This window comes from Takifugu flavidus, chromosome 10, assembly GCF_003711565.1.
Source record: "Takifugu flavidus isolate HTHZ2018 chromosome 10, ASM371156v2, whole genome shotgun sequence".
NCBI lineage: Eukaryota > Metazoa > Chordata > Actinopteri > Tetraodontiformes > Tetraodontidae > Takifugu > Takifugu flavidus.
This window is the reverse complement of record NC_079529.1, coordinates 15,284,539-15,298,032: the sequence shown is the minus strand read 5'-3', so window position 1 is coordinate 15,298,032 and position 13,494 is coordinate 15,284,539. Positions and strand designations below refer to the sequence as shown.

General features: G+C 38.8%; 1 protein-coding gene across 8 annotated transcripts in view; it reads right to left on the bottom strand.

Moving 5' to 3' along the window:
• The window catches only part of pear1 (platelet endothelial aggregation receptor 1), a 43,440-nt gene extending 30,811 nt beyond the window's left edge, over nucleotides 1–12,629 (bottom strand). Inside the window, exons 1-4 of one of the 8 annotated variants that reach the window (XM_057046258.1) lie at nucleotides 12,385–12,629; nucleotides 11,363–11,421; nucleotides 10,359–10,421; nucleotides 10,233–10,280 (exon numbers count right to left, since the gene is read on the bottom strand). The gene's annotated coding sequence lies outside the window, so the exon portion shown is untranslated. Of the gene's footprint in view, nucleotides 1–9,116; nucleotides 10,113–10,232; nucleotides 10,281–10,358; nucleotides 10,422–11,362; nucleotides 11,422–12,384 lie in introns of those variants that run through there. The other 7 variants (XM_057046254.1, XM_057046259.1, XM_057046253.1 and 4 more) reach the window with 7 other exon arrangements.
• Nucleotides 12,630–13,494: the final 865 nt, after the last annotated feature.

Here is a 13,494-nt window from a genome sequence, read left to right as displayed (position 1 = left end):
AATAACCCTCTGCTGTTTTACATTCCACAATGAGCCATCAATATTAATTTGTTATTTAAAGTTTTCCAGATTGCATAAGAATGGCACAAGTAACACTGCTTGTCATCACTGGTGTACCTGGCAATATGGCAACAAAAATTGTGAGAAAGCGACAGAGTCCTATATGGAATTTCTTGAATATGATTGTGAGAAACATAAAAGCAACTGCCTCGTAAAGGAAACAGATGGATGCCATGAAGGATGCCAGGAAACTGCCCTTCTGCGTGGGTGGTTGGAGCAAGAGAGGTATAAGAGCCCCCTTCATGCGTCTCTCAGCATATTTTTATCATCTAGGTTCACCATGCTGTGCATAATCTACTCCGAATGGAGAACCCTCACAATGGGGAGTCTATTGCTCACTGAATGGAGGAGATTTTAGAAGCACCAGGGGTGCAGGAGAAGGTTGAATGTAATGTGGATCAAAGCAGAGTCGGATGAACCAAAAAGAAGTGCAGAGTCTGGAGACCACGATGAGTATGATTATAGTGCCGAATACATTTATCTGTTTTTTTTTTTTTTTAATTTGTATGGTAATTGTAACAATTGTCATAATCATTAAATAGAGTTCAAGACAATGGAAATGAATGTACTTGCTCTTATTTACTCAATATTCACTGTAAATATAAAATGCCAAGTTGTATACATCTGGTAAAACTTACAATGTATAACTGTCACATTGAAATCATAATTAATGTCATGGCAAATATTGAAGTTCCTTATAAACATACAGTATTAAATGTGTGATCGCATGGAAAAGAAATTAGGGTGCTAAAAGTGTAAGAAATGTTTGTTATCATCCCTGCTGTAAAACCCAGGGTGATAACAAAGTCCCAGCTGTTAAGGTTTCAGGAATGAAAGACCCACGGGCAGACAATGCAGTACAATTCAGGTGTACTGAATGATTTAACCAGAAAGTAAAGCTCAGCAAAAATCCCAAAAATCCAGAATCTCATGTGATATTTCTAAATGCTACTACAAACACACAAATCAAAGAATCCTTGCGTAAAATTGAATAAAGGCTCCACAATTACAATAGCTCTGAAAGATATAGGAATATAGTGGCACAATTTGGCACTGGTTAAAAGACAGGCTGTCTAAATCCCCAACATTTAATCAAGGTAAACAAAGATCAGGTGTGTTCTATAGTGAACAGCAAACAGCTTGTAGGTACATTACCGCCACCTTCTAGACTGGAGTGTGGGGCAGACTACCCTAAGGTCTGCAGCCTATCTAACCTTTAATGAAAATAAATTGTCTAGTTGCATTTCTGTTATCTCTTTGCTGAGAACTTGACCTGTCAGATGATGGGGAGTACAACAAGTTCCACAGAATACCATGCCTGGCTCACACTTAAGCTCACCTTGAAAGCTGTCATGAAGCACCCAATTGCATATTCTATCATATCAAGAACAAGAAAGCTAGTACAGGCTGTAAGGAAATAGTCAATGACAAATGACCCAATGATAAAAAAAACTCTGGTAAAACTCTGGTACAAGATTGTACCATACAGCACACATTGGAACAGAACTTGTGAAATGCTGAGAAGTCTGCTGGAGTTCAGAACTGAATTTAACCAAGTACTTGAGGAGCTGGGCATGGACACACATTTCACAAGCAATTGGGCTAAGCTACAGAACTGGGTAGGGTTGTTTAGACCTTTGTTATTACACAGACCAGCTTCAGAGTGACAGGCAGAGAGTCACTCTCATAAGTCTTGAGGCATGCCTGCTCAGCCTTGAGGCACACCCGCTGACGTGTACTGCTGCTCGGAAGCAGTTGCCTCAAGTGCTGCGTAAGTCCTTGTGAGAATGTTTTGCTGCCTTTCTTCCCCTCAGTTTGATGCTACACAAACAGCAGCCTGCCTACTGGATCTAACTGAGAAGGTTAGCAACGGTCTTTAGTGCAGAACGTGCGGCTCAGTATAACCCAGCAACTCCTTCCCAAGATAATGTCATTGCCACTCTAACTACTGCACACTGCCCTCGTACTGTGCTTCAGGAATACTGCCTCCTTGCCATGTCTCATTGACAAATAAGCCTGATTGACCTGATAGTCTGTTGACCTAAATGCAGAAGTATGGCAATTCTGTCTGTCTGATTCTGCCTGGCCTGTCCTCTATGACCTGTTGCCTCCACCTGTGTTAAAGAGTTGGATTCCTCAACTTTGGTATGATCATTCTTTCCTTAGGTTTGCACTTGGATCCACGCCCCTGGTCTTTGTCACTGTACAATCTGGTCATGATAGATCCAGCAAAGGAAGTGGCTTTTGGCTACTCAAGGGAGCGCGCCTCGGTCCCAGTTTTCAGTCTTTGTCTGAGCAGCTGTATAGAATAGCAAGGTGAATTGAACTCGTGCCAACACCAGATATACAAATATATGTTCTGAAATCACTGAAAAAGTCAGTTTTGCATATGACCCTTTTGAAAACCAGTAAACCTGACATCCCTCTACCTAATAGTGCTGCCACATTTCTAACAGGGGAAGCAGAAACAGAATACTTCAGGCAAGGTCATGTGGTACTAGGCAGGATTGAATGATCTTAATTTTGCATCAAATACACATTAGGCATAGCCACCTAGTACTCTAATGCTTGTTTATTCCAATTTTTTTAAAGGCCTGAAAATAAAAATCCCTTTTGAAGCTGCTGGAAGCTTGGTTGGAAGGTGTGGAGTGGAAAGGAACATGAATAATCTTTACAAAATTTGTTATGATTGCACCAGTATATGAAATGGAAAAACCACGGTGTGCATAGTTGACATCTGGGTCAGGGCTTTGTTCGGGTCCATCAGGCGCAAACACAGACACTGGTACTCCAGTTGAGCCAATGCCACAGATGCCAGACAGGCTCACATTGGTGCTTGTGAGATCAAGAAAAGAACGACTTCTCTAACAGATTAAAACTGCAAGAAGTAACTCAGATGAGTTACTCAGTTGATCACTTTCTTCTCAACTTGGATACCCTCTTCATTGAACAACGAATCATACAAATTTCAGGCAATTTATATTATAAGCAGGACACACATCCAGTAGTAGGGCCAAATGTGCGCAACTCATGCAGTTGACACATATACACAGCGTCAACCAGAAGTCTTTCTCCGAGTAAACACACAGCATGCAAGCGTGCATATATTATACAAAATATGTGAAATGATCGATAAAGGAGGACCCAGAAAGTAGAGGAATTTCAAATGGAGATAATGAACCCAAGTGGGTTTTTTTGCCTGTGATTTTCTGCTCACTGTAACAGATTTACAGAATAGTTGACCTAAATTAATGTCTCTTTGAGACATTTTGGCTCAAAATTTCATTATAATTTGAATAGACATACGATCCATACAAACCCAGCTGCAGAAACAATGCAATATTTATTTATATTTTTCAACCAACAGTTCTTTTGTTTTCAGTGCTGAGAAATATTTTTCTCACTAAAAAGGGCAGTTCATCCCAAAAATCTAATAACAAGCAAACAAAAAAATAGTGTCTGAGTCCATTTATTTAAACGAAACAAGAATAGTGAGAGCCCGTGGCAGCAGATAGCACCAGACAGCTTCACTTCTATTGGACACACAAGAACTACGGTAATGTCAAGCTGAAAACTGGAGTAAACGTTCATGATAGGAGAGGTAGCTACAGCAGCTAGGGAAGACATGGAGCAGTGTAACTTATCTGCACAGAAGACAGGTTAGTAATGATGACCAGAGTTGGTGTAAATCTGAGAGAGGTCTTTGTGTGGGGGTGGTTCAACTACTTTTAGTAGAGTGGCAGACAGCATTTGTGGACCAAGTGAAACTTTCTTAAAACACTGTCTTCCACTCTTCCTTTTATTTCCGAGTCAAGTCTTTCTCAAATGCCAACTTGATCCCATTGGCTTTGCATTGGTTATGCATAGTTAGGCGATGCGCTGTGAAGACATGTTTAAAAGTGGAAAATGACTTTTCACAGGATGCAGTTCTAGCTCCTCAGGCCATGTTTAAATGCTGTCAACACAGTAGGCATTGCTTCCAGTTGCCTAGGCAACTGCTTTAAAATCTGTAAGGATTGAGAAATAAGGTTGAAATCATGCATAAGTGATCTTTGGGGCTTTTCTGTGCCAAGATCGCTAGGCTGCAATGGCCTGAGTTACACTGCTCTACACTGGTCCAGTTCCTCCCTAGCTGCTGTAGCTACCTCTCCCAGCATGAATGTTTACTCCAGTGTTACTGATTACTTGAGAGCTTATGTTCCCAATAGAAGTGATTGTCACTACTTCCTGCTCACTCACGTTCACATCGTACCTTAATTTTTTGGAAGAAATTTCATACATCCATTAGCTACGTGACAGTGACTGATGTATAACTCTGTAACAAGCAATAACTCTGCAATCTGTAATTGGCTAGCCTGTCTTGACATGACAGAGAATCAATAGAGTATCACTAGGATGTATGACTGGACAACGACCATTTGGGGGCAGGCTTATGATTGAAGAATCAAGATAGCAATAATAGAGGGATGACCACTCCAAGGTAAATAACATGAACCAAATAAAATATCTAGTGTCCAGGCCAGGGTGGGCATGACTGACTTGATGGGTGAGCACGGCCCCCTCAATGCTTGCCCATGCTGCCGGGACTGGATCCTGACTTTAAAAGCAAATTTGGTTTTAAAGGGAACAACCCTGCTTTAAATATCTGGGGGTTTGGATCCCAAAACACACATTCGATATACAAAAACAAATTGTGATCTACTGTATTTGTTAAGACAAACCAAGTGGATCTAAATAGATAGACTGTACTGCCTCTAGATATGTCTAACATAAATGAAATATTATAAATGAAAGCCCTTCTTAGTCTCTTTCCCCTGAGGATTTTAGGGAATGCAACAGAGTAATATCAAGATTTGTCTTGAACAGTAGGAGGCCCCAAATTAAATTCAAAATCCTGCAGTTACCCAAAGCTTAGGAAATCTGCTGGAAAAACATTGTAAATCTTGTTGGGACTCCAAAACTTTAATCTAAACAGCAGGGTTTCCAGGGAAAGGAAAAATGCTAAAGACAATGTGGACAGACAATGGCAGACCACTTTTGCAATTACTGGGTCTTCAACAAAACTGAAAATAATTTCTGGACAGTTTTTTGTCTTAAAGTTGATTTTTCTCTTTTTCCTTTATCTGTGACGACTAGCTTGGCTTGCTTTGGTATGATATAAAAAATTTGTTTTCATTTTTATACTTTTGTTCTGTGATAAGCTTACCATAGCTTCGATTTTGCACATTGTAAATAGTCTGTATTTTGCTGCTGCCTGTGACTGCGATCAAATGTATTGCATCATTTGGGACACTGGGGAAAAATATTGAACAGTGCAAAGTAAAAATTTATCAGTGGCACGAAAACCCTACACCTCTCAGCCAAGTCCCTTACTGACTGAGCTACCATCGCCCGAAATGAAATCGAATTCTTTTTTCGCTCATTACTGTTAACTCATAAAATGTTATTGTGGAACTTTTGCATAAAAAGCAAGTTCAAGCTACTGCAAATACTACTATTTAACCTAAAGCATATTTTAGAGTCACAAAAAAGGTTTGAATTTGGAAAGTGTTGGGGAGAAAGTGATCGGTTTTCTTCCCGTGCTGTTGCCATCAGAGGAATAAGACGGAAGCTTCAGTTTACTTGCTGCAAGGGCAACCACACGTCTGCAGTGTGGGCTACAAGTGTGGGCCCTGGTGAGGTTTATTCTTATACGAGCACACGAACATCTAAGATTACAATAAGCGTAAGTGTAAGCGTCATATGATAAAGCATAAGCGTCACATGATAAAACAAAGCATGATATATACAAAAGGAACATATAAGAAAATGGGGGATGGAGTGTCACAGGATGTTCAGGTTGTCCCCTGCTATCCCGAGGTGATAGAACATCAGCTAAAGTAGGTCAGGGTTCTGGTCGGGAGTGATAATAAGTAGTTACAGCATTGTTATATGAACAGTTTGAACCTAACAGAAAGATTATTTTCAATCTCTTCTTGAATGGTGAATTACTTATTTCTACTATTTTTACCATTTTACTGCTTCCATTAAGTCATAATTTAAGGTTGTTTTTTGTTTTTCAAAAGTGTATTAATGATAATTCTAGACAATAAAAGATACAGCCTGGTACATTATAAACTACTGTCCAATCTACATTCACACTATTTTTTTAAGACACTTAGCAGGAGAATATTAAGCATGACCCTAACTACATAGTAACTACATACAATTATAAAAATATGGAATGGGATGGCCACATGGACAATTATCGAATAGGTCAACGAAATCACAAGGGTCTACCATAAACAAATTCAACACTATACCAGACAAAATCTCTGTGGAGCAAGATAAAACATACACATAGTGTGTAAAATAATGGAAAACCCAAAATGGAGGCTGTTGCTGAGGTTTAGAGACAAGACCACAGGCTGCCATAATTATATGAGCTCTAAAGTTCTCTTGATCATACTGGTCCAGAGACATGTAGAGGACTTGTAAAAACATCCCAACCTTTCCACAAACCATGAACATCAAACATAGCTTAGCATAGTACAAAAGAAATAGTTTTACACTTACTCTTCACACAAACCATTTGCTTGACTTTTATAGTTTCACTTTAAACACAGAATTAACAATAGTGAAAACAATTTTACAATGAGTGAAAACAAAAAATAAAAATCATATCATGTAAAATCATATCATTTGGAAAAGCTACCATAACTACAGAAGCTTCAGCTTCTGTACAGATAGTACAGATAGTAAAGATACTTTTTAAAAAAACAAAAAAACAAAACAACAATACTAGAAATGGAGTGTTTGTCAGGGGAAACCCACATTTCTGTTATATATATACACATTTCAGTTATATATATATATATATATATATATATATATATATATATATATATATATATATATATATTTAGGTTTTTCGTCACAACACTTGCAACACTAGCAGATGCCAAAACACAATCCGTTACCAGCATGAATCTAGTCCAGATCATACCTCCACCTCTGGTTTCACATTCACCTGTACTGTGGCCTCTCCACAGGCAGCAAAAATCATCTACAAATTAGCTATGGTAACATATTCTTAACAGGGGGTGTTAGTCACATGGCCACTATTGAGCCATTATTGACAAATCAATCAAATCAATCTTTATTTATATAGCGTCTTTTACAATAAAAATTGTTTCAAGGCGCTTTCCAGAATCCCAGGGCCTAACCCCAGACAAGCAACAGTGGCAAGGAAAAACTCCCCTTTAACAGGAAGAAACCTTGAGCAGGACCAGGCTCATGTAGGGGGACCCTCTAGCTGATGGCCGGCTGGGTAAAGAGAGAGGAGAGGAGAGGAGAGGAGAGGAGAGGAGAGGAGAGGAGAGGAGAGGAGAGGAGAGGACGGGCACAGAGCACAGAACCACATACAAAAATACACTATTTATACAGCGGGTCAGCGGGGCCGGAGGTCATCATGCAGCTCCGAAGGCGGCGATACCTGTAAATGAATGGAGAAGGAGGAGGAGAAGCAGAAAAACTACACAAGAATCAGCATAACTAGTCTGCTTGATGATGAGGAGGAAAGGAGAGGAAAGGAGAGGAGAGGAAACCATGACCCAGTGGGGTGACAGAGGCCTGTCAGGTGATCATGTTTCCGGACCCCGGCAGCCTTGGCCTATAACAGCATAGCTAAGATGTGACCTTATGATTAGACGACCCCCTAAGTATGATAGTTTTTTAAGCTTATTAACAATAAGGGGGCCTGGTAGCTAAATGGATTTTTGTCCAAAAATTTATTTTAATTAATTCACTTATTTTGGAGTAACTTCTACAGTGAAAACAGTACTGGAGCTTCTAAGCTGGTGTCAGCTTAATGAGCCATGGTCTGTTGGTGCGAGTATCAAACAAAAATGGCCAAAAACGGCAAGTTTTCGTTGCTTTTGCCCTTTTCATTTGCCCTTTTCGTTTGCCCAGAGTGCCTGAATCTGTAGATATTTAAATGCTGGCTCTAGAATAAAATGGTTTGAAAATGGTATTGTTTTCACCTCTGTATAAACAGGAAACCACACGTGATACATGCACATCACTTTTCAGATGCAGGTGGAGCACACACCTAGAAGTGTGGCTAGATGTGTACTACTAACTGTACTAGGTTTGTTATCCAACAAAATGTGCATTTGCTCCATCAATACAATGACCATGAGAAGCGCACTTGTTATATTCATGGAGAAATATGTAAATTGCTAATGTTGTTGTGGATTTGTATGAATGCACGTATGTTTGCAAAAGAAAAACTTTTCCATTTCTGATGACGCCACGCAAACAATGAGAAACAGGTGGGAAATTTCTTTCATATACTGTATATCCAGGTCTGTATACTGTCTTCCTCTGACAAATAAAACATTTGAGATTTAATTTAGAAAAAAAATAGCACTTTAACATCTTGGCTGTGCTCTAATAGCTTTTAAATGAAATAAGATTTAGTTGTCTGGTTTTAGAAAGAATTTCTGTTTTGTTTTTAAAAATGATGATACTAAAATAGGGATGAGTTGATCTCATGTCCCTAAACTGCAAGATGGTCTGGCAACTATATATAAGTCCACTCCTAGAATCAAGTAAAATATCACACGTTGAAGTAAAATATCACATGTTGAAGCAGTTGATGTGTGCATGGTGCCAGGCATGACGCAATGGCCATTAGTTTTTCACATGCAGCACTCGAATATTGCAAATTAAAAGAATATTTCAAAGTAAAACTTTCAAAAGAAATAACTTGAATGGAATGTATGTCCATAAGCAATTGAACTATGTATTTGGAGAAAAGAGTAATCAAACCAAAAAGAATAATTTCATTGCAGTGCTGGTAGATAAAAATGTTTTAGGTTGAGTGAGGGGGCTTTTTTTAAGTCTACTTCTCAGATTTCATGTTATTCCTGTTATTCAGCCATGATACCACATTGACACAGACCCCAGAAAAGCACCCACACTTAATGAATGTCACCACTGCTCAGCAATACACCCACCTCCTCAAACATTAACCACCAAAAATTCCCATAAGCAACTTCAGCAAAGGCCCTCACCACAGTGCAAGTAGGCTGTGGCCTCATCAACCACTGTTGGCTCCTCCTCTTGTTCCAACCCCAAACCCACCGACCCCTGTATTTTTTTCAGCCTGGTTGTGTGAGCAAGAGCTAGGTAAATACATGTATTCCATCCTCAGAGCAAAATACAGTGACCCAATACCCCTGAGGTGGAAGCCTGCACTCAAAGTTGAAGCCATTAAACGGAGCACACAAGGTTGAATGGCTTGTGTAAATCTGTAGTAAGAATATTAAACAATTTTCGTGATACCTTTTTCTTTTCATAATAGTAACGATGGTGGATATTTTAAATAGATTACAAGTACAAAATAGCAAAATAAATGTTTATATATCAAAACATGCACATGACAAAAACAGAAAGTTTTTCTGGACACCTTTTTGTGGGAGTAAGATGAATTCACAAACTTTTCTAGTCCTAGTTCTTCTTTTTAAACTCTTCCAATCAAATGTTCAAAATCAGTTCATCATTAGACATTCAGACAAGAAGAGGAATAAATAAAACAGAAAAAAACATGAAAGGATGAAAAGAAAAGATAAACAATGAAAGAAAAAGACAAATTAACAGAAAGTGGGCCCCTCCATTATGTCCAATGCCTAATGCCCCAATCTGCCTATCTTAATGAAACACCTCCAGTCCAGGCCCGCTCATGCCTTAACACCTCAGTCCATGTCTACCTTATATGCATAACGTCCCATCACCCTTGAGTGATGGGAGTGAGTGATATAAATTCAGCAGTTCCTTTTCCCCTCCCCACACACATTTAAGTGGTCATTAAAAAGCACATTTTCAAACACTTATTTTAAGAATTTTAAAATGCCTGATTGTTGCCTATGGGCTTGTTAGAACGAGGAGATTTTAAAATGTATATGTATGAATTTTTGTGAGATTATGAGAAATGGGGTGATGGTAGCTCAGTCTGTTTGGGACTAGACTGGGTTCTCGGTGCAAGACCCGGTGTGGACAAAACATTGAAGGTGTTCTGGTAGTAGGGGGCCACACCAGAACACCTTCAAACCAATGTGGTGGTACCCTTGAGCAATTGCTCACATTAGCCCCCTGCGATGAGCTGGCAACTCACCCAGGGGTGGACCTACCTTCACCCATATGCAGCTGGGATAGGCTCCACCACCCTCACTGTGAAACTGAAAAGGATAAAGTGGTCAAGAAAACAAAACAAATTACTAGAAACGGTGTAGGAGAACAATGGGTTTAAAATGTACCACCATAAAGATTCATGAGTGAAGCAGTAGCTGTCAGCTAATGACGTCACAGGCCTGTCAGCTCTGTGTGATGATGAAATTGCTTATTAAAAGCAGAAAAGCAACACAAATTAAAACACGGATTTGTACCACTTTGTACCACTATTGTTGTGTGTTGGCTCATTGGAAAATGCGTGTGAGTTTTTGTAAAAATTTGCTGAAAAGCTTTTTCTGCCAAAATATTCTCCTATTCTGCCTTGTTGGTCAAGTGCTGATTAGCTTAATTTCCTAAAACTGATTATTATATAAGAGTATTTTATACAGTATGTCAGTGTGTCTATGTAAAGAAGGAAGAGAGACAAAGAGAGGAGGGTGAGGTGAGAGAAAGTTGTAGGTGGAGTTATGGCCTCTAGCCTCTTTCATATGCACCGATGTTAAATGACAGATAGGAACATTATGAAATAATATAATACATTAGGAACAAAAATTTACAAGAACAAGCTGGAATCCGTCAAGGACAGTTGGTATCAGTAGAGCGTTGTCTAGTTCAAATTACATGCTGGGGTTTTTATATTAAAAAAATACTATGAGCAATGTAGCCAAAAGCAGCAGGGAGGTCTAGAATTACAAGTATGTATGTAATCTTGAATAAGAGTAATTCACAATAATGTATCTGCATTAAGTGATGGTCTTTAATCAGCGGCAACATTGAAATACCTGGGTACATAACTACTTGCTAACGCTGTGATGGATTATAGTAGCTTGGCAGCTATTCTAGGACATGGTGTTGACTTTCTTCACTGCAGTGCAACTGTAATTGATGTTATGAGATATTTGTGGCCAAAGACTATTGTACAAAAGATAAAACAAAGAATTCAAGCTTTCTCCTAAATAAAACAAATATGATACATAATGCAATAATACAACTTATGTAAGGCAGTAGACTCTAGATATTTTCTAAGGAAATACTTTCAATTTTAGAAATGTACAGCAAAAGAAGAATCAAGTTCACCTATAGTGCTTACCTCACTTAATCCTGGTCAGTTTTATCCATGGCTTAGTGTCATTTCCAACCAAAATATAGCTACCTCATCCCATTTTGGACAAACATATAATAGATGAGAGATTTGATGCACAAACATACACACAAAAGCAAAGGGTCACCATTACATTACTAATAGCTGAAACAGACTGGGAGTGCCTGAATGGTCTACGCACTCCCGGTAATTTCATTTGTAGCCAATATTTGTCCTGAAGGTAAATCTGCTGTAAGTATACAGAAGATCAAGTAGGGTTTTATGACTATGTAATTCAACTCACACAACTGATTTAAAATTTTAAAATGGCACATCCTTTCAGGAATAGTTTAGCAGAATGAAAGCTGAGAAACACACTTGGTGGTTTAGAGTAGCATGGGAGCAGCATATATATATATATATATATATATATATATATATATATATATATATATATATATATATATATGTATATATGTGTGTGTGTATATATATACAGAGGAGGAAAGAGGTTAACACTGAGGAAATAGAGAACCCACTCCCAGTAACTTCCTCTGTAGCTAATCTGTAGAAAACACATGCCAGACAAAAAGAGGTTTTCTGAGTCACTCTCTACTACTAATAACCAAGGAAGATGCAAAGATGCCATAGCATTCTGACAGAACAGGCAGGACAAATTATAGCACGTACATGAAGTTGTGAAACAAGGCTTTATACACTCAATGTGAATGTAGGATGTCTATATTGCAGACCTATTTTTTCCATTGTAAAAGGTTGTATAACTGCTTTGTCAGTCGACATTTGTCTTAACTTGGCACAGGAGAAAATGTTCATTTGCGGACAAAATAACATAGAGGTGTAAACCAGACTGTTCAACTGTTCAATAAACTTTGCAGATAGTTACATCTCCCCTTATGGCACGCTGTTTTCCATCACAACACATTTCCATAAGTTGCATGGCAGTAAATATATCTAAGTTAAAACATCTGTGCTCAAGTCTTATCTGTTAGCAGTGACAGAATTCTTCTCACCTTACCTGCAAAGAAAACCTCGATTGTTGGACAATTACTTCCAAAAAGAGAGAACTAAAAGGCAAATTAATACAATTCAAAGACTGAAACACTAAAAATCAGTGAGAAGAGTGGGAAGAAGTAGAAGCGGCATCCAGTGGGGGAGGGTCCTGAAAGATGAGCCAGCAAAGTGGAAAAACTGCGGCAGCCTGGGGACCAACAACAGCAGAAACAGAAGGAGAAAAAGAAAGAAGAAAACAGAGGGTGCCGGGTTTGTTGGGGTCAGTGTAGCAAAATGAGACTATTTTTGCTTTCACCAGCTATGTAGCAGGGATGGTGATTCCTCATCCTTTGTCATACTTTTTTATTTACCAATTTTTTTCTTTATTTGCTGTTATTTATCATTGTTTCATATTAATTGTAATTTATGTCATTTGTATTTGTTGAAAATTGCCACATTAAATACTTTTCTTTATTAGTTCTAAATATTTGTGTATATATGCGCCCACTGCGATTTTTGTAAGGCTAGAGTGCCCTCTGGTGTTGTGAGAACACTTGGGTGCAGTCACTTTTGAGTTGCCTGTCTTCCACTGTGCAGCTAGAGAAAGGTTTCACTGGTACGCATAATGATCAAACTCAATGAAGAAGAGGCAGAGGTTCAGGTGTGTATGCTGCATTGCTCGCTGGGCACATATACAAGACTCTCACAATCAGGGGGAAACAGGATGAAAAATGACAGAGACTGTAGATAACTATTGGATAACTATTGGATAGACTGTAGATAACTACTGGGTAACTATTTTGTCCTGAAAGTGAATAAAATTCATGATTGATCCTGCCTCCACAAATTTAGATGTTGAGAGAATGCTAATGTCTGATTTGATGCTCAGTAAAGCAGTGGAGCTCAGTAGACAACCATAGCAGGTGAAGTGTATATTACAGAGCAAAGAGCAAATGCTTACTGTGCACAAGTGAGCGATGTGCGAGGCAGGTGACTGCCATAAGAAGATAAACAAAAACACAAAACCGGACATGGTCGGTATCGGGACGGCGTGAGAAAGGGGAATTATCTGAGTAAAGGAAAAAACGCTGTAGATGTGGTCGAGTATGCACATAATGCTGAGTGCCGTG